The sequence below is a fragment of the Oncorhynchus tshawytscha genome, unplaced genomic scaffold (assembly GCF_018296145.1).
Source record: "Oncorhynchus tshawytscha isolate Ot180627B unplaced genomic scaffold, Otsh_v2.0 Un_scaffold_4419_pilon_pilon, whole genome shotgun sequence".
Taxonomy (NCBI): Eukaryota; Metazoa; Chordata; class Actinopteri; order Salmoniformes; family Salmonidae; genus Oncorhynchus; species Oncorhynchus tshawytscha.
In genome coordinates, this window is record NW_024609529.1 from 149233 (window position 1) to 169442 (window position 20210).

Sequence of the window (20210 nt, forward strand, 5' to 3'; positions counted from 1 at the left end):
GTCCATCTGTCTCCCCATGTATCAACACATCTCTGTCCTCACCTCCTGACCTCAACCCCTCCTTCACCTAATCCACAGATGTCCATCTGTCTCCCCATGTATCAACACATCTCTCTCCTCTCCTCCTGACCTCAACCCCTCCTTCACCTAATCCACAGATATCCATCTGTCTCCCCCATGTATCAACGCATTGCTGTCCTCTCCTCCATCAAACACATTCCAAAGCCTTCTGTCTTTCTTCAGAGATCCATTCTAACAGAACACCCAGTCTCTTTCATTTCCTATCATTCATTTACTATCTCAATGTTTAGCACATTCATTCTTCCCATGACAGACTGACCAGGTGAATCCAGGATCCCTTATTGATGTCACCTTAAATTCACTTCAATCAGTGTAGATGAAGGGGAGGAGACGGGTTAAATAATGATTCTTTGCCATTCAGAGGGTGAATGGGCAAGAAAAGATTGAAATCAAATTTGATTAGTCACAATGCAGTAAAAAATAATGAATAAGAACTAAAATTAACAAATAATTAAAGAGCAGCAGTAATAATAATCATAGCGAGACTATATGCAGGGGGCACCGGTTAGTAATGAGACTATATGCAGGGGGCACCGGTACAGAGTCAATGTGCGGGGTCACCGGTGTCATACCTCTGCACCATCTCTCTGTCTCCTACACCCAGGATGCTGTGGTCAGAGAGGTCGTAAATTCCTGGAGGAGAATATCTCCTCATGGCCAGAGTATTTAGAGAAAGTGAGTTTTCATATAGAGAGAGAAGGAGGATATACACCCAAAAGGGTCACGTTGTGGCAATACAGACAGGTGGTTAGTAAAGTAACCTGGAGTAAAGTGAGCCGGTACTCCAGAGGTGAAGAGAGGGCAGGGTGAAAGAAGAGGCCTAAAGGACAGGAAGGAGCCGTCTAGAAGAGGCCTAAAGGGCAGGAAGGAGCAGACTAGAAGAGGGTTGGTCAGTGTCCTCCTAGTCCTCACTGGCTCCGTGGTCAGTAAGGATCCTTCCTCTGGCTCAGGAGGGGTCGACTAGCTCAACAGGTAGCACTACGGATCACCTCCATCCACCTGGAGACAGACAGACAGGTTAGAGACAGACAGGTAGCACTACGGATCACCTCCATCCACCTGGAGACAGACAGACAGGTTAGAGACAGACAGGTAGCACTACGGATCACCTCCATCCACCTGGAGGAAGACACAGGTAGCACTACCAAACACCACACTACTGAAAACAACAAGACAACACCACACTACTGAAGACAACACCACACCACTGAAGACAACACCACACCACTGAAGACAACACCACACCACTGAAGACAACACCACACTACTGAAGACAACACCACTGAAGACAACACCACACCACTGAAGACAACAAGACAACACAACAAGACAACACCACACTACTGAAGACAACACCACACTACTGAAGACAACACCACTGAAGACAACACCACACTACTGAAGACAACACCACACTACTGAAGACAACACCACTGAAGACAACACCACACCACTGAAGACAACAAGACAACACAACAAGACAACACCACACTACTGAAGACAACACCACACTACTGAAGACAACACCACTGAAGACAACACCACACTACTGAAGACAACACCACACTACTGAAGACAACACCACTGAAGACAACACCACACTACTGAAGACAACACCACTGAAGACAACACCACACTACTGAAGACAACACCACTGAAGACAACACCACACCACTGAAGACAACAAGACAACACCACACTACTGAAGACAACACAACACCACACTACTTAAGACAACACCACACTACTGAAGACATCACCACTGAACACCACACTACTGAAGACAACACCACACCACTGAAGACAACACCACACCACTGAAGACAACACCACACCACACTACTGAAGACAACAAGACAACACAACACTACTGAAGACAACAAGACAACACAACACTACTGAAGACAACAAGACAACACTACTGAAGACAAGACAACACAACTGAAGACAAGACAACACAACACTACTGAAGACAACACCACTGAAGACAACAAGACAACACAACACTACTGAAGACAACACCACTGAAGACAACAAGACAACACAACACTACTGAAGACAACACCACTGAAGACAACAAGACAACACAACACTACTGAAGACAACACCACTGAAGACAACAAGACAACACTACTGAAGACAACACCACTGAAGACAACAACACCACACTACTGAAGACTACAAGACAACACCACACTACTGAAGACACCACCACACTACTGAAAACAACACCACACTACTGAAGACAAGACAACACAACACTACTGAAGACAACACTACTGAAGACAACAAGACAACACAACACTACTAAAGACAACACCACTGAAGACAACAAGACAACAACACTACTGAAGACAACACCACTGAAGACAACAAGACCACACTACTGAAGACAACACCACACTACTGAAGACTACAAGACAACACCACACTACTGAAAACAACACCACACTACTGAAGACTACAAGACACCACCACACTACTGAAGACAACACAACACTACTGAAGACAACAAGACAACACAACACTACTGAAGACAACACCACTGAAGACAACAAGACCACACTACTGAAGACTACAAGACAACACCACACTACTGAAGACAACACCACACTACTGAAAACAACACCACACTACTGAAGACAACACCACTGAAGACAACACCACACCACTGAAGACAACACCACACCACTGAAGACAACACCACACCACTGAAGACAACACCACACTACTGAAGACAACACCACTGAAGACAACACCACACCACTGAAGACAACACCACACCACTGAAGACAACACCACACTACTGAAGACAACACCACACTACTGAAGACAACACCACACTACTGAAGACAACACCACACTACTGAAGACAACACCACACCACTGAAGACAACACCACACCACTGAAGACAACAAGACAACACCACACTACTGAAGACAACACCACACCACTGAAGACAACACCACACTACTGAAGACAACACCACACCACTGAAGACAACACCACACCACTGAAGACAACACCACACTACTGAAGACAACACCACACCACTGAAGACAACACCACACTACTGAAGACAACAAGACAACACCACTGAAGACAACACCACACCACTGAAGACAACACCACACCACTGAAGACAACACCACACTACTGAAGACAACACCACACTACTGAAGACAACACCACACCACACTACTGAAGACAACAAGACAACACCATACTACTGAAGACAACACTACTGAAGACAACAAGACAACACTACTGAAGACAACACCACACTACTGAAGACAAGACAACACAACACTACTGAAGACAACACCACTGAAGACAACAAGACAACACAACACTACTGAAGACAACACCACTGAAGACAACAAGACCACACTACTGAAGACAACACCACACTACTGAAGACTACAAGACAACACCACACTACTGAAGACACCACCACACTACTGAAAACAACACCACACTACTGAAGACTACACCACACTACTGAAGACAACAAGACTACACCACACTACTGAAGACAACACCACACTACTGAAGACAACAAGACAACACCACACTACTGAAGACAAGACAACACCACACTACTGAGGACAAGACAACACCACACTACTGAGGACAACACTACTGAAGACAACACCACACTACTGAAGACAACACCACTGAAGACAACACCACACTATTTAAGACAACACCACACTACTGAAGACAACAAGACAACACCACACTACTGAAGACAACACCACACTACTGAAGACAACACCACACTACTGAAGACAACACCACACTACTGAAGACAACACCACACTACTGAAGACAACAAGACAACACCACACTACTGAAGACAACACTACTAAAGACAACACCACACTACTGAAGACAACACCACACTACTGAAGACAACAAGACAACACCACACTACTGAAGACAACACTACTAAAGACAACACCACACTACTGAAGACAACACCACACTACTGAAGACAACAAGACAACACCACACTACTGAAGACAACACTACTAAAGACAACAAGACAACACCACACTACTGAAGACACCACTACTAAAGACAACAAGACACCACACTACTGAAGACACCACCACAAGACAACACCACACTACTGAAGACAACAAGACAACACCACACTACTGAAGACAACACCACACTACTGAAGACATCACCACTGAACACCACACCACTGAAGACAACACCACACTACTGAAGACAACACCACACCACTGAAGACAACACCACACCACTGAAGACAACACCACACTACTGAAGACAACACCACACTACTGAAGACAACACCACACTACTGAAGACAACAAGACAACACCACACTACTGAAGACACCACCACAAGACAACACCACACTACTGAAGACAACAAGACAACACCACACTACTGAAGACAACACCACACTACTGAAGACAACACCACACTACTGAAGACAACAAGACAACACCACACTACTGAAGACAACACCACACTACTGAAGACAACACCACACTACTGAAGACAACACCACACTACTGAAGACAACAAGACAACACCACACTACTGAAGACACCACTACTAAAGACAACAAGACACCACACTACTGAAGACACCACCACAAGACAACACCACACTACTGAAGACAACAAGACAACACCACACTACTGAAGACAACACCACACTACTGAAGACATCACCACTGAACACCACACCACTGAAGACAACACCACACTACTGAAGACAACACCACACCACTGAAGACAACGCCACACCACTGAAGACAACACCACACTACTGAAGACAACACCACACTACTGAAGACAACACCACACTACTGAAGACAACAAGACAACACCACACTACTGAAGACAACAAGACAACACCACACTACTGAAGACAACAAGACAACACCACACTACTGAAGACAACACCACACTACTGAAGACAACACCACACTACTGAAGACAACACCACACTACTGAAGACAACAAGACAACACCACACTACTGAAGACAACACCACACTACTGAAGACAACACCACACTACTGAAGACAACACCACACTACTGAAGACAACAAGACAACACCACACTACTGAAGACACCACTACTAAAGACAACAAGACACCACACTACTGAAGACACCACCACAAGACAACACCACACTACTGAAGACAACAAGACAACACCACACTACTGAAGACAACAAGACAACACCACACTACTGAGGACAACACCACTGAAGACAACAAGACAACACTACTAAAGACAACAAGACAACACAACACTACTGAAGACAACACCACACTACTGAAGACAACAAGACAACACCACACTACTGAAGACAACACTACTAAAGACAACAAGACAACACAACACTACTAAAGACAACAAGACACCACCACAAGACAACACCACACTACTGAAGACAACACTACTAAAGACAACAAGACAACACCACACTACTGTAGACAACACCACACTACTGAAGACAAGACAACACCACACTACTGAAGACAACACTACACTACCACACTACTGAAGATAACACCACACAACAGGTTGCCAAGGGAACTGACCTCTGGAAGGTGTACTGGCTCTCTGATCTGAAGTAGTACACGTGAGACTTGAAGTGGAGCTTGAAAACGTAGTCCTTCTGGATGTTCTCTGTCTCCGCGGGAACCGTCAACGAGTAGCCTAGCAACGGGAGGCTGGCCAGAGGGTAGTCATCCTATAGGGAACAGAGATGACCTTTAGACTACTGCATCCCATAATAAATACTATATAGAGATACCTGATGTTACCTGATGTGACTTGTAGAAGAACAGGCTGAAGTTGGTGAAGACCCCCCAGAGTTAGGTTTAGGTTAGAGTTAGGTTTAGGTTAGAGTTAGGTTTAGGTTAGAGTTAGGTTTAGGTTAGAGTTAGGTTTAGGTTAGGGTCCTTACCTGATGTGACTTGTAGAAGAACAGGCTGAAGTTGGTGAAGACCCCCAGAGTTAGGTTTAGGTTAGAGTTAGGTTTAGGTTAGGGTCCTTACCTGATGTGACTTGTAGAAGAACAGGCTGAAGTTGGTGAAGACCACCCAGAGTTTCTGCCATCCATTACTGTTCTTAAACTTCCTCAGCAGGTTACCTGATAACTGGTTCTGATAGGGGGAGAAAGGACCAACAAGAAGAGACATTAACACAGGAGTAACCAATAGCAGAAGAGATTAACACAGGTTGTCTGGTCTTGAAGTTATAATGTTGTTATATCCCACCTCTCTGTACCAGGTTATATCAGGTTATATCCCAACTCTCTGTATCAGGTTATATCAGGTTATATCCCAACTCTCTGTACCAGGTTATATCCCACCTCTCTGTATCAGGTTATATAGGGTTATATCCCACCTCTCTGTACCAGGTTGTATCAGGTTATATCCCACCTCTCTGTACCAGGTTATATCCCACCTCTCTGTATCAGGTTATATCAGGTTATATTCCACCTCTCTGTACCAGGTTGTATCAGGTTATATCCCACCTCTCTGTACCAGGTTATATCAGGTTATATCCCACCTCTCTGTACCAGGTTATATCAGGTTATATCCCACCTCTCTGTACCAGGTTATATCAGGTTATATCCCACCTCTCTGTACCAGGTTGTATCAGGTTATTTCCCACCTCTCTGTACCAGGTTATATCAGGTTATATCCCACCTCTCTGTACCAGGTTATATCAGGTTATATCCCATCACTCTGTACCAGGTTATATCCCACCTCTCTGTATCAGGTTATATCAGGTTATATCCCACCTCTCTGTACCAGGTTATATCCCACCTCTCTGTATCAGGTTATATCCCACCTCTCTGTATCAGGTTATATCCCACCTCTCTGTATCAGGTTATATCCCACCTCTCTGTATCAGGTTATATCCCACCTCTCTGTATCAGGTTATATCCCATCACTCTGTATCAGGTTTAGCCCACCTCTCTGTATCAGGTTATATCCCACCTCTCTGTATCAGGTTATATCCCACCTCTCTATATCAGGTTGTATCAGGTTATATCCCATCACTCTGTATCAGGTTATATCCCACCTCTCTGTATCAGGTTATATCCCACCTCTCTGTATCAGGTTATATCCCACCTCTCTGTATCAGGTTGTATCAGGTTATATCCCACCTCTCTGTATCGGGTTATATCAAGTTAAATCCCATCACTCTGTACCAGGTTATATCCCACCTCTCTGTATCAGGTTATACCAGGTTATATCCCACCTCTCTGTATCAGGTTATATCAGGTTATTTCCCACCTCTCTGTACCAGGTTATATCCCACCTCTCTGTATCAGGTTATATCCCACCTCTCTGTATCAGGTTATATCCCACCTCTCTGTACCAGGTTATATCCCACCTCTCTGTATCAGGTTATAGCCCACCTCTCTGTATCAGGTTATAGCCCACCTCTCTGTATCAGGTTATAGCCCACCTCTCTGTATCAGGTTATAGCCCACCTCTCTGTACCAGGTTATATCCCACCTCTCTATATCAGGTTTTATCAGGTTATTTCCCACCTCTCTGTATCAGGTTATAGCCCACCTCTCTGTACCAGGTTATTTCCCACCTCTCTGTACCAGGTTATATCAGGTTATATCCCACCACTCTGTACCAGGTTGTGTCAGGTTATATCCCACCTCTCTGTACCAGGTTATATCCCACCTCTCTGTATCAGGTTATATCCCACCTCTCTGTACCAGGTTACATCAGGTTATTTCCCACCTCTCTGTACCAGGTTATATCAGGTTATATCCCACCTCTGTGTACCAGGTTAAATCCCACCTCTCTGTACCAGGTTATATCAGGTTAAATCCCACCTCTCTGTACCAGGTTATATCAGGTTATATCCCACCTCTCTGTACCAGGTTGTGTCAGGTTATATCCCACCTCTCTGTATCAGGTTATATCCCACCTCTCTGTATCAGGTTATATCCCACCTCTCTGTATCAGGTTATATCAGGTTATATCCCACCTCTCTGTACCAGGTTATATCAGGTTATATCTCACCTCTCTGTATCAGGTTATATCCCACCTCTCTGTACCAGGTTATTTCCTACATCTCTGTACTAGGTTATATCAGGTTATATCCCACCTCTGTACCAGGTTATATCAGGTTATTTCCCACCTCGCTGTACCAGGTTATATCAGGTTATTTCCCACCTCTCTGTACCAGGTTATTTCCCACCTCTCTGTACCAGGTTATATCCCACCTGTGTACCAGGTTATATCCTACCTCTCTGTACCAGGTTATATCCGGTTATATCCCACCTCTCTGTACCAGGTTATATCAGGTTATATCCCACCTCTCTGAACCAGGTTATATCAGACCTCTCTGTACCAGGTTATATCCCACCTCTCTGTATCAGGTTATATCCAGTACTGTGGGTCAGGTAGGTAGAGAAGACAGAGAGGTTAGACAGAGACAGAGAGGTTAGATGGTACTGTGGGTCAGGTAGGTAGAGAAGACAGAGAGGTTAGACGGTACTGTGGATCAGGTAGGTAGAGAAGACAGAAACAGAGAGGTTAGACGGTACTGTTGGTCAGGTAGGTTGAGAAGACAGAGACAGAGAGGTTAGAAAGAGACAGAGAGGTTAGACGGTACTGTGGGTCAGGTAGGTAGAGAAAACCGAAACAGAGAGGTTAGACGGTACTGTGGGTCAGGTAGGTAGAGAAAACCGAAACAGAGAGGTTAGACGGTACTGTGGGTCAGGTAGGTTGAGAAGACAGAGACAGAGAGGTTAGACGGTACTGTGGGTCAGGTAGGTAGAGAAGACAGAGGTTAGACGGTACTGTGGATCAGGTAGGTAGAGAAAACCGAAACAGAGAGGTTAGACGGTACTGTGGGTCAGGTAGGTTGAGAAGACAGAGACAGAGAGGTTAGACGGTACTGTGGATCAGGTAGGTAGAGAAGACAGAAACAGAGAGGTTAGATGGTACTGTGGGTCAGGTAGGTTGAGAAGACAGAGACAGAGAGGTTAGAAAGAGACAGAGAGGTTAGACGGTACTGTGGGTCAGGTAGGTAGAGAAGACAGAGAGGTTAGACGGTACTGTGGATCAGGTAGGTAGAGAAGACAGAAACAGAGAGGTTAGACGGTACTGTTGGTCAGGTAGGTTGAGAAGACAGAGACAGAGAGGTTAGAAAGAGACAGAGAGGTTAGACGGTACTGTGGGTCAGGTAGGTAGAGAAAACCGAAACAGAGAGGTTAGACGGTACTGTGGGTCAGGTAGGTTGAGAAGACAGAGACAGAGAGGTTAGACGGTACTGTGGGTCAGGTAGGTAGAGAAGACAGAGGTTAGACGGTACTGTGGATCAGGTAGGTAGAGAAGACAGAGGTTAGACGGTACTGTGGATCAGGTAGGTAGAGAAGACAGAGAGAGAGGTTAGAAAGAGACAGAGAGGTTAGACGGTACTGTGGATCAGGTAGGTAGAGAAGACAGAAACAGAGAGGTTAGACGGTACTGTGGGTCAGGTAGGTTGAGAAGACAGAGACAGAGAGGTTAGAAAGAGACAGAGAGGTTAGACGGTACTGTGGGTCAGGTAGGTAGAGAAAACCGAAACAGAGAGGTTAGACGGTACTGTGGGTCAGGTAGGTTGAGAAGACAGAGGTTAGACAGAAACAGAGGTTAGACAGAAACAGAGAGGTTAGACGGTACTGTGGATCAGGTAGGTAGAGAAGACAGAGAGGTTAGACGGTACTGTGGATAAGGTAGGTAGAGAAGACAGAGAGGTTAGACAGAAACAGAGAGGTTAGACGGTACTGTGGGTCAGGCAGGTAGAGAGGACAGAAACAAAGAGGTTAGACAGTACTGTGGATCAGGTAGGTAGAGAATACAGAGAGGTTAGACGGTACTGTGGATCAGGTAGGTTGAGAAGACAGAGAGGTTAGACGGTACTGTGGGTCAGGTAGGTAGAGAAGACAGAGAGGTTAGACGGTACTGTGGGTCAGGTAGATAGAGAAGACAGAGAGGTTAGACGGAGACAGAGAGGTTAGACGGTACTGTGGGTCAGGTAGGTAGAGAAGACAGAGGGTTAGACGGAGACAGAGAGGTTAGACGGTACTGTGGATCAGGTAGGTAGAGAAGACAGAAACAGAGAGGTTAGACGGTACTGTGGGTCAGGTAGGTTGAGAAGACAGAGAGAGAGGTTAGAAAGAGACAGAGAGGTTAGACGGTACTGTGGATCAGGTAGGTAGAGAAGACAGAAACAGAGAGGTTAGACGGTACTGTGGGTCAGGTAGGTTGAGAAGACAGAGACAGAGAGGTTAGAAAGAGACAGAGAGGTTAGACGGTACTGTGGGTCAGGTAGGTAGAGAAAACCGAAACAGAGAGGTTAGACGGTACTGTGGGTCAGGTAGGTTGAGAAGACAGAGACAGAGAGGTTAGACGGTACTGTGGGTCAGGTAGGTAGAGAAGACAGAGGTTAGACAGAAACAGAGAGGTTAGACGGTACTGTGGATCAGGTAGGTAGAGAAGACAGAGAGGTTAGACGGTACTGTGGATAAGGTAGGTAGAGAAGACAGAGAGGTTAGACAGAAACAGAGAGGTTAGACGGTACTGTGGGTCAGGCAGGTAGAGAGGACAGAAACAAAGAGGTTAGACAGTACTGTGGATCAGGTAGGTAGAGAATACAGAGAGGTTAGACGGTACTGTGGATCAGGTAGGTTGAGAAGACAGAGAGGTTAGACGGTACTGTGGATCAGGTAGGTTGAGAAGACAGAGAGGTTAGACGGTACTGTGGGTCAGGTAGGTAGAGAAGACAGAGAGGTTAGACGGTACTGTGGGTCAGGTAGATAGAGAAGACAGAGAGGTTAGACGGAGACAGAGAGGTTAGACGGTACTGTGGGTCAGGTAGGTAGAGAAGACAGAGGGTTAGACGGAGACAGAGAGGTTAGACGGTACTGTGGGTCAGGTAGGTAGAGAAGACAGAAACAGAGAGGTTAGACGGTACTGTGGATCAGGTAGGTTGAGAAGACAGAGAGGTTAGACGGTACTGTGGGTCAGGTAGGTTGAGAAAACAGAAACAGAGAGGTTAGACGGTACTGTGGGTCAGGTAGGTAGAGAAGACAGAGAGGTTAGACAGAAACAGAGGTTAGACGGTACTGTGGGTCAGGTAGGTAGAGAAGACAGAGAGGTTAGACGGTACTGTGGGTCAGGTAGGTTGAGAAGACAGAGGTTAGACGGTACTGTGGGTCAGGTAGGTAGAGAAGACAGAGAGATTAGACGGTACTGTGGGTCAGGTAGGTAGAGAAGACAGAGGTTAGACGGAGACAGAGAGATTAGACAGAGACAGAGGTTAGACGGAGACAGAGAGGTTAGACGGTACTGTGGGTCAGGTAGGTAGAGAAGACAGAGAGGTTAGACGGTACTGTGGGTCAGGTAGGTAGAGAAGACAGAGAGGTTAGACAGAAACAGAGGTTAGACGGTACTGTGGGTCAGGTAGGTAGAGAAGACAGAGAGGTTAGACTGTACTGTGGGTCAGGTAGGTAGAGAAGACAGAGAGGTTAGACGGTACTGTGGGTCAGATAGGTAGAGAAGACAGAGAGGTTAGACAGAGACAGAGGTTAGACGGTACTGTGGGTCAGGTAGGTAGAGAAGACAGAAGACAGAGAGGTTAGACGGTACTGTGGGTCAGGTAGGTAGAGAAGACAGAGAGGTTAGACGGTACTGTGGGTCAGGTAGGTAGAGAAGACAGAAGACAGAGAGAGAGGTTAGACGGTACTGTGGGTCAGGTAGGTAGAAAAGACAGAAGACAGAGAGGTTAGACGGTACTGTGGATCAGGTAGGTAGAGAAGACAGAGAGGTGAGACAGAAACAGAGAGGTTAGACGGTACTGTGGATCAGGTAGGTAGAGAAGACAGAGAGGTGAGACAGAAACAGAGAGGTTAGACGGTACTATGGGTCAGGTAGGTAGAGAAGACAGAGAGGTTAGACGGTACTGTGGGTCAGGTAGGTAGACAGAAGACAGAGAGGTTAGACAGAAACAGAGAGGTTAGACGGTACTGTGGGTCAGGTAGGTAGAGAGTTTAGACGGTACTGTGGGTCAGGTAGGTAGAGAAGACAGAGAGGTTAGACAGAAACAGAGGTTAGACGGTACTGGGGGTCAGGTAGGTAGACAGAAGACAGAGAGGTTAGACGGTACTGTGGGTCAGGTAGGTAGACAGAAGACAGAGAGGTTAGACGGTACTGTGGGTCAGGTAGGTAGACAGAAGACAGAGAGGTTAGACAGAAACAGAGAGGTTAGACAGTACTGTGGGTCAGGTAGGTAGAGAAGACAGAGAGGTTAGACAGAAACAGAGAGGTTAGACGGTACTGTGGGTCAGGTAGGTAGACAGAAGACAGAGAGGTTAGACGGTACTGTGGGTCAGGTAGGTAGACAGAAGACAGAGAGGTTAGACAGAAACAGAGAGGTTAGACGGTACTGTGGGTCAGGTAGGTAGAGAAGACAGAGAGGTTAGACAGAAACAGAGAGGTTAGACGGTACTGTGGGTCAGGTAGGTACCTCCACAGCCACACTAAAGTCCACCATGGACACAGAGGTGTTGCGGTGCCAGCAGACATGAACCGTCGTGTTTCCTCTCTGTGCTGACTGACGCTCCAATGAGCTACGAGACGCACTCAGCTCCTCCTCTGACTCAGCCTCCACACCGCCCTCTTCTGGAGACTCTGAGAACAGCAGCAAGAGGAGTTGATGAAAAGTTGACGAACAGAAACAGAGGACAAGCTTTTCTTTCCCCTCAGGTCCGATAAGTTCAAGGTTGTTTCTCGGAGCACAAAACATCCTTGTCACAAAACCTAAATAAGAGAAGTGATCATGTGAATTGATGGACTCAAAGCCCATTTTACAGGCCACATGTCTATACAGTTTGGTCGTGTTGCAGGCCACATGTCTATACAGTTTGGTCGTGTTGCAGGCCACATGTCTATACAGTTTGGTCGTGTTGCAGGCCACATATCTATACAGTTTGGTCGTGTTACAGGCCACATGTCTATACAGTTTGGTCGTGTTGCAGGCCACATGTCTATACAGTTTGGTCGTGTTGGAGGCCAGGTAAAGACAGGTTAGGTTAGTTAGGACTCGGCCTGTACTCTGTGGGAAGGTTAGTTAGGACTCCGCTTGTACTCTGTGGGAAGGTTAGGTTAGTTAGGACTCGGCCTGTACTCTGTGGGAAGGTTAGGTTAGTTAGGACTCGGCCTGTACTCTGTGGGAAGGTTAGTTAGGACTCCGCTTGTACTCTGTGGGAAGGTTAGGTTAGTTAGGACTCGGCCTGTACTCTGTGGGAAGGTTAGTTAGGACTCAGCCTGTACTCTGTGGGAAGGTTAGTTAGGACTCAGCCTGTACTCTGTGGGAAGGTTAGTTAGGATTCAGCCTGTACTCTGTGGGAAGGTTAGGTTAGTTAGGACTCAGCCTGTACTCTGTGGGAAGGTTAGTTAGGATTCAGCCTGTACTCTGTGGGAAGGTTAGTTAGGGCTCAGCCTGTACTCTGTGGGAAGGTTAGGTTAGTTAGGACTCAGCCTGTACTCTGTGGGAAGGTTAGGTTAGTTAGGACTCAGCCTGTACTCTGTGGGAAGGTTAGTTAGGACTCAGCCTGTACTCTGTGGGAAGGTTAGGTTAGTTAGGACTCAGCCTGTACTCTGTGGGAAGGTTAGGTTAGTTAGGACTCAGCCTGTACTCTGTGGGAAGGTTAGGTTAGTTAGGACTCAGCCTGTACTCTGTGGGAAGGTTAGGTTAGTTAGGACTCAGCCTGTACTCTGTGGGAAGGTTAGGTTAGTTAGGACTCAGCCTGTACTCTGTGGGAAGGTTAGGTTAGTTAGGACTCAGCCTGTACTCTGTGGGAAGGTTAGGTTAGTTAGGACTCAGCCTGTACTCTGTGGGAAGGTTAGTTAGGACTCAGCCTGTACTCTGTGGGAAGGTTAGTTAGGACTCAGCCTGTACTCTGTGGGAAGGTTAGTTAGGACTCAGCCTGTACTCTGTGAGAAGGTTAGGTTAGTTAGGACTCAGCCTGTACTCTGTGAGAAGGTTAGGTTAGTTAGGACTCAGCCTGTACTCTGTGGGAAGGTTAGTTAGGACTCAGCCTGTACTCTGTGGGAAGGTTAGGTTAGTTAGGACTCAGCCTGTACTCTGTGGGAAGGTTAGGTTAGTTAGGGCTGTTCATGGCTGCTGTGGGCCCTTTAACTCCACCTGTAGAAGTAGTAGCAGTAGGTAGTGTGATTTACTGCGGTCAGATTGACTGGTGGACTGTAAATCAGAGGAAAGACCATTCATCTGTTCAGCCAGGTCTAGGGGTCAGGGGTCAGGTACAAGACTTACTGTGGTTTGATCGACTGGTGGACAGTAGATCAGTAGAAGGTCTGTTACTCTGCTCTATCAGGTCTAGGGGTCAGGTACAAGACTTACTGCGGTCTGATCGACTGGTGGACAGTAGATCAGTAGAAGGTCTGTTACTCTGTTCTACCAGGACTACAGCCATCCTGATGTCCTCCATCCATTTCACCATCTCTGATACACAGCTAGGTACAGAGTACAGACATGGGTTAGATGCACAGCTAGGACCTCTCTGATGACTGATTGTGGCCCCTGGGGCTAAATGAGTTTAACACCCCTGCTCTAGAACACCCTAAAACACTAAACCACCCTGGAACACCCTAAACATCTAGAAAACTGTAACACCCTAAAACATCTAGAAAACTGTAAAACACCCTAAAACATCTAGAAAACTGTAAAACACCCTAAAACATCTAGAAAACTGTAAAACACCCTAAACATCTAGAAAACGGAATAACACGAAGAACACTTGTACCTTGCTGCCACGACGACAGACTGGCGCTGACCAAACAGAGTGAAGGAATGAGGAACTCCCCACTCATCCTCACTCTCCCTGATCTGAGGACACAGACACAGGTTGGATCAGAGGAGAGTGACCTCTACTAATTTACAGCTGTGTTATGTTATCTGAAGCTAACAGCATGGGGCCAGCTTCCCGGACACACATTAAGTCTAATCCTGGAATAAATGTTTTCTCTATATATCTGGCGTTTTAGGACGAGGCTTAATGTGTGGCCAGGAAACTGGCCCATAATGTTATGGTTCAGGTTCTGGAGACTCTTACTGTCATGCCGTAGAGAGGCAGCTGGCCGTGAACTTTGAACTGGTTGTCTGCTGTCATACCTCTGCTGGTGTACACCAGGGAATCACTGAACTGGAGGAGAGAGGGAGGAACACAGATATAATGAGACATCACTGAACCGGAGGAGGAGAGAGGGAGGAACACAGAGATATCACTGAACTGGAGGAGGAGAGAGGGAGGAACACAGAGTTATAATGAGACATCACTGTACTGGAGGAGGAGAGAGGGAGGAACACAGAGACATCACTGAACTGGAGGAGAGAGGGAGGAACACAGATATAATGAGACATCACTGTACTGGAGGAGAGAGTGGGAGGAACACAGAGATATCACTGAACTGGACTGGAGGAGGAGGGAGGAACACAGAGATATGAGACATGAGGAGAGAGGGAGGAACACAGAGATATAATGAGACATCACTGAACTGGAGGAGGAGAGGGAGGAACACAGAGATATAATGAGACATCACTGAACTGGAGGAGGAGAGAGAGGGAGGAACACAGAGATATAATGAGACATCACTGAACTGGAGGAGGAGAGAGGGAGGAACACAGAGATATAATGAGACATCACTGAACTGGAGGAGAGAGAGGAGGGAGGAACACAGAGATATAATGAGATATAACAGATATAATGAGACATCACTGTACTGGAGGAGAGAGGGAGGAACACAGAGATATAATGAGACATCACTGAACTGGAGGAGGAGAGAGGGAGGAACACAGAGATATAATGAGACATAACTGAGAGACATCAAAGCAAAGCCAGGGAAAACTGTTCTCTTACCCTGCCAGGTATAGCCAGGTCCTGGATACCTGTCAGATCTTTCTTCAGTTCTAGAAGCTTCAGAGATATAGGGCAGCTAGAGGAGGAGTGTTAGTACACACACCATCTCTGATATATCAGAGGAGGAGGGCTGAGATATTATGAGACATCACTGAAGGAGGAGGAGAGAGGGAGGAACACAGAGATATAATGAGACATCACTGTACTGGAGGAGGAGAGAGGGATGGAGGAACACAGAGATATAATGAGACATCACTGAACTGGAGGAGGAGAGAGGGATGGAGGAACACAGAGATATAATGAGACATCACTGTACTGGAGGAGAGAGGGGGAACACAGAGATATAATGAGACATCACTGTACTGAGGATGGAGGAACACTGAGATATAATGAGACATCACTGTACTGGAGGAGGAGAGAGGGATGGAGGAACACAGAGATATAATGAGACATCACTGTACTGGAGGAGGAGAGAGGGAGGAACACAGAGATATAATGAGACATCACTGTACTGGAGGAGGAGAGAGGGATGGAGGAACACAGAGATATAATGAGACATCACTGTAGACAACTGGAGGGTTCTTTCTGAGGAGAGGAGCAGGATAAACTCTGAGATCTGGAGGAACACAGAGGATAGGGTTCTCTGAGATATAACTAACTGAGACAACTAGACTGGAGGAGCAGAGAGTTCTGAGACATCACTACTGGAGGAGGATGGATTAACAGAGATATAATGAGACATCACTGTACTGGAGGAGGAGGGGAGGAACACTGAGATATAATGACTAGAGGACATCACTGAGATGTAACTAGACAACCAGGAGCATTTCTGGAGATATTAACTAGACAACTAGAGAGATAACTAGACAACTAGAGACAGGGTTCACTGAGATATTAACTAGACAACTAGAGGAGAGGGTTCTCTGAGATTAACTAGACAACTAGAGGAGCAGGGTTCTCTGAGATATTAACTAGACAACTAGAGGAGGAGGGTTCTCTGAGATATTAACTAGACAACTAGAGGAGCAGGGTTCTCTGAGATATTAACTAGACAACTAGAGGAGAGGGTTCTCTGAGATATTAACTAGACAACTAGAGGAGAGGGTTTCTCTGAGATATTAACTAGACAACTAGAGGGAGGGTTCTCTGAGATATTAACTAGACAACTAGAGGAGCAGGGTTCATCTCTGAGATATTAACTAGACAACTAGAGGAGCAGGGTTCTCTGAGATATTAACTAGACAACTAGAGGAGGAGGGTTCTCTGAGATATTAACTAGACAACTAGAGGAGCAGGGTTCTCTGAGATATTAACTAGACAACTAGAGGAGCAGGGTTCTCTGAGATATTAACTAGACAACTAGAGGAGGGTTCTCTCTGAGATATTAACTAGACAACTAGAGGAGGGTTCTCTCTGAGATATTAACTAGACAACTAGAGGAGGAGGGTTCTCTGAGATATTAACTAGACAACTAGAGGAGGAGGGTTCTCTCTGAGATATTAACTAGACAACTAGAGGAGGAGGGTTCTCTGAGATATTAACTAGACAACTAGAGGAGCAGGGTTCTCTGAGATATTAACTAGACAACTAGAGGAGCAGGGTTCTCTCTGAGATATTAACTAGACAACTAGAGGACAACTAGAGGAGGGTTCTCTCTGAGATATTAACTAGACAACTAGAGGAGCAGGGTTCTCTGAGATATTAACTAGACAACTAGAGGAGAGGGTTCTCTGAGATATTAACTAGACAACTAGAGGAGGAGGGTTCTCTCTGAGATATTAACTAGACAACTAGAGGAGAGGGTTCTCTGAGATATTAACTAGACAACTAGAGGAGGAGGGTTCTCTCTGAGATATTAACTAGACAACTAGAGGAGGAGGGTTCTCTGAGATATTAACTAGACAACTAGAGGAGAGGGTTCTCTGAGATATTAACTAGACAACTAGAGGGGAGGGTTCTCTCTGAGATATTAACTAGACAACTAGAGGAGGAGGGTTCTCTGAGATATTAACTAGACAACTAGAGGAGCAGGGTTCTCTGAGATATTAACTAGACAACTAGAGGAGGGGTTCTCTGAGATATTAACTAGACAACTAGAGGAGCAGGGTTCTCTGAGATATTAACTAGACAACTAGAGGAGCAGGGTTCTCTGAGATATTAACTAGACAACTAGAGGAGCAGGGTTCTCTCTCTGAGATATTAACTAGACAACTAGAGGAGCAGGGTTCTCTGAGATATTAACTAGACAACTAGAGGAGGAGGGTTCTCTCTGAGATATTAACTAGACAACTAGAGGAGCAGGGTTCTCTGAGATATTAACTAGACAACTAGAGGAGCAGGGTTCTCTGAGATATTAACTAGACAACTAGAGGAGCAGGGTTCTCTGAGATATTAACTAGACAACTAGAGGAGAGGGTTCTCTCTGAGATATTAACTAGACAACTAGAGGAGCAGGGTTCTCTGAGATATTAACTAGACAACTAGAGGAGGAGGGTTCTCTCTGAGATATTAACTAGACAACTAGAGGAGCAGGGTTCTCTCTGAGATATTAACTAGACAACTAGAGGAGCAGGGTTCTCTGAGATATTAACTAGACAACTAGAGGGAGGGTTCTCTGAGATATTAACTAGACAACTAGAGGAGCAGGGTTCTCTGAGATATTAACTAGACAACTAGAGGAGCAGGGTTCTCTCTGAGATATTAACTAGACAACTAGAGGAGCAGGGTTCTCTGAGATATTAACTAGACAACTAGAGGAGGGTTCTCTCTGAGATATTAACTAGACAACTAGAGGAGGAGGGTTCTCTGAGATATTAACTAGACAACTAGAGGAGCAGGGTTCTCTGAGATATTAACTAGACAACTAGAGGAGCAGGGTTCTCTGAGATATTAACTAGACAACTAGAGGAGGGTTCTCTCTCTGAGATATTAACTAGACAACTAGAGGAGCAGGGTTCTCTGAGATATTAACTAGACAACTAGAGGAGCAGGGTTCTCTCTGAGATATTAACTAGACAACTAGAGGAGCAGGGTCTCTCTGAGATATTAACTAGACAACTAGAGGAGAGGGTTCTCTGAGATATTAACTAGACAACTAGAGGAGGCAGGGTTCTCTGAGATATTAACTAGACAACTAGAGGAGCAGGTTCTCTGAGATATTAACTAGACAACTAGAGGAGCAGGGTTCTCTCTGAGATATTAACTAGACAACTAGAGGAGGAGGGTTCTCTCTCTGAGATATTAACTAGACAACTAGAGGAGCAGGGTCTCTCTGAGATATTAACTAGACAACTAGAGGAGCAGGGTTCTCTGAGATATTAACTAGACAACTAGAGGAGCAGGGTTCTCTGAGATATTAACTAGACAACTAGGAGGAGGTTCAGGGTTCTCTGAGATATTAACTAGACAACTAGAGGAGGGTTCTCTCTGAGATATTAACTAGACAACTAGAGGAGCAGGGTTCTCTGAGATATTAACTAGACAACTAGAGGAGCAGGGTTCTCTGAGATATTAACTAGACAACTAGAGGAGCAGGGTTCTCTGAGATATTAACTAGACAACTAGAGGAGCAGGGTTCTCTGAGATATTAACTAGACAACTAGAGGAGGAGGGTTCTCTCTGAGATATTAACTAGACAACTAGAGGAGGAGGGTTCTCTCTGAGATATTAACTAGACAACTAGAGGAGGGTTCTCTCTGAGATATTAACTAGACAACTAGAGGAGGAGGGTTCTCTGAGATATTAACTAGACAACTAGAGGAGGGTTCTCTCTGAGATATTAACTAGACAACTAGAGGAGGAGGGTTCTCTCTGAGATATTAACTAGACAACTAGAGGAGGAGGGTTCTCTCTGAGATATTAACTAGACAACTAGAGAGGAGGGTTCTCTCTGAGATATTAACTAGACAACTAGAGGAGGGTTTCTCTGAGATATTAACTAGACAACTAGAGGAGGGTTCTCTGAGATATTAACTAGACAACTAGAGGAGCAGGGTTCTCTCTGAGATATTAACTAGACAACTAGAGGAGGAGGGTTCTCTCTGAGTTAGACAACTAGAGGAGGAGGGTTCTCTGAGATATTAACTAGACAACTAGAGGAGGAGGGTTCTCTGAGATATTAACTAGACAACTAGAGGAGCAGGGTTCTCTGAGATATTAACTAGACAACTAG

General features: G+C 45.6%; 1 pseudogene; it reads right to left on the minus strand.

Annotated features, from left to right (window-relative positions):
- Positions 1 to 241: 241 nt before the first annotated feature.
- LOC112241049 overlaps positions 242 to 20210 on the minus strand; it is a 49513-nt pseudogene continuing 29544 nt past the window's right edge.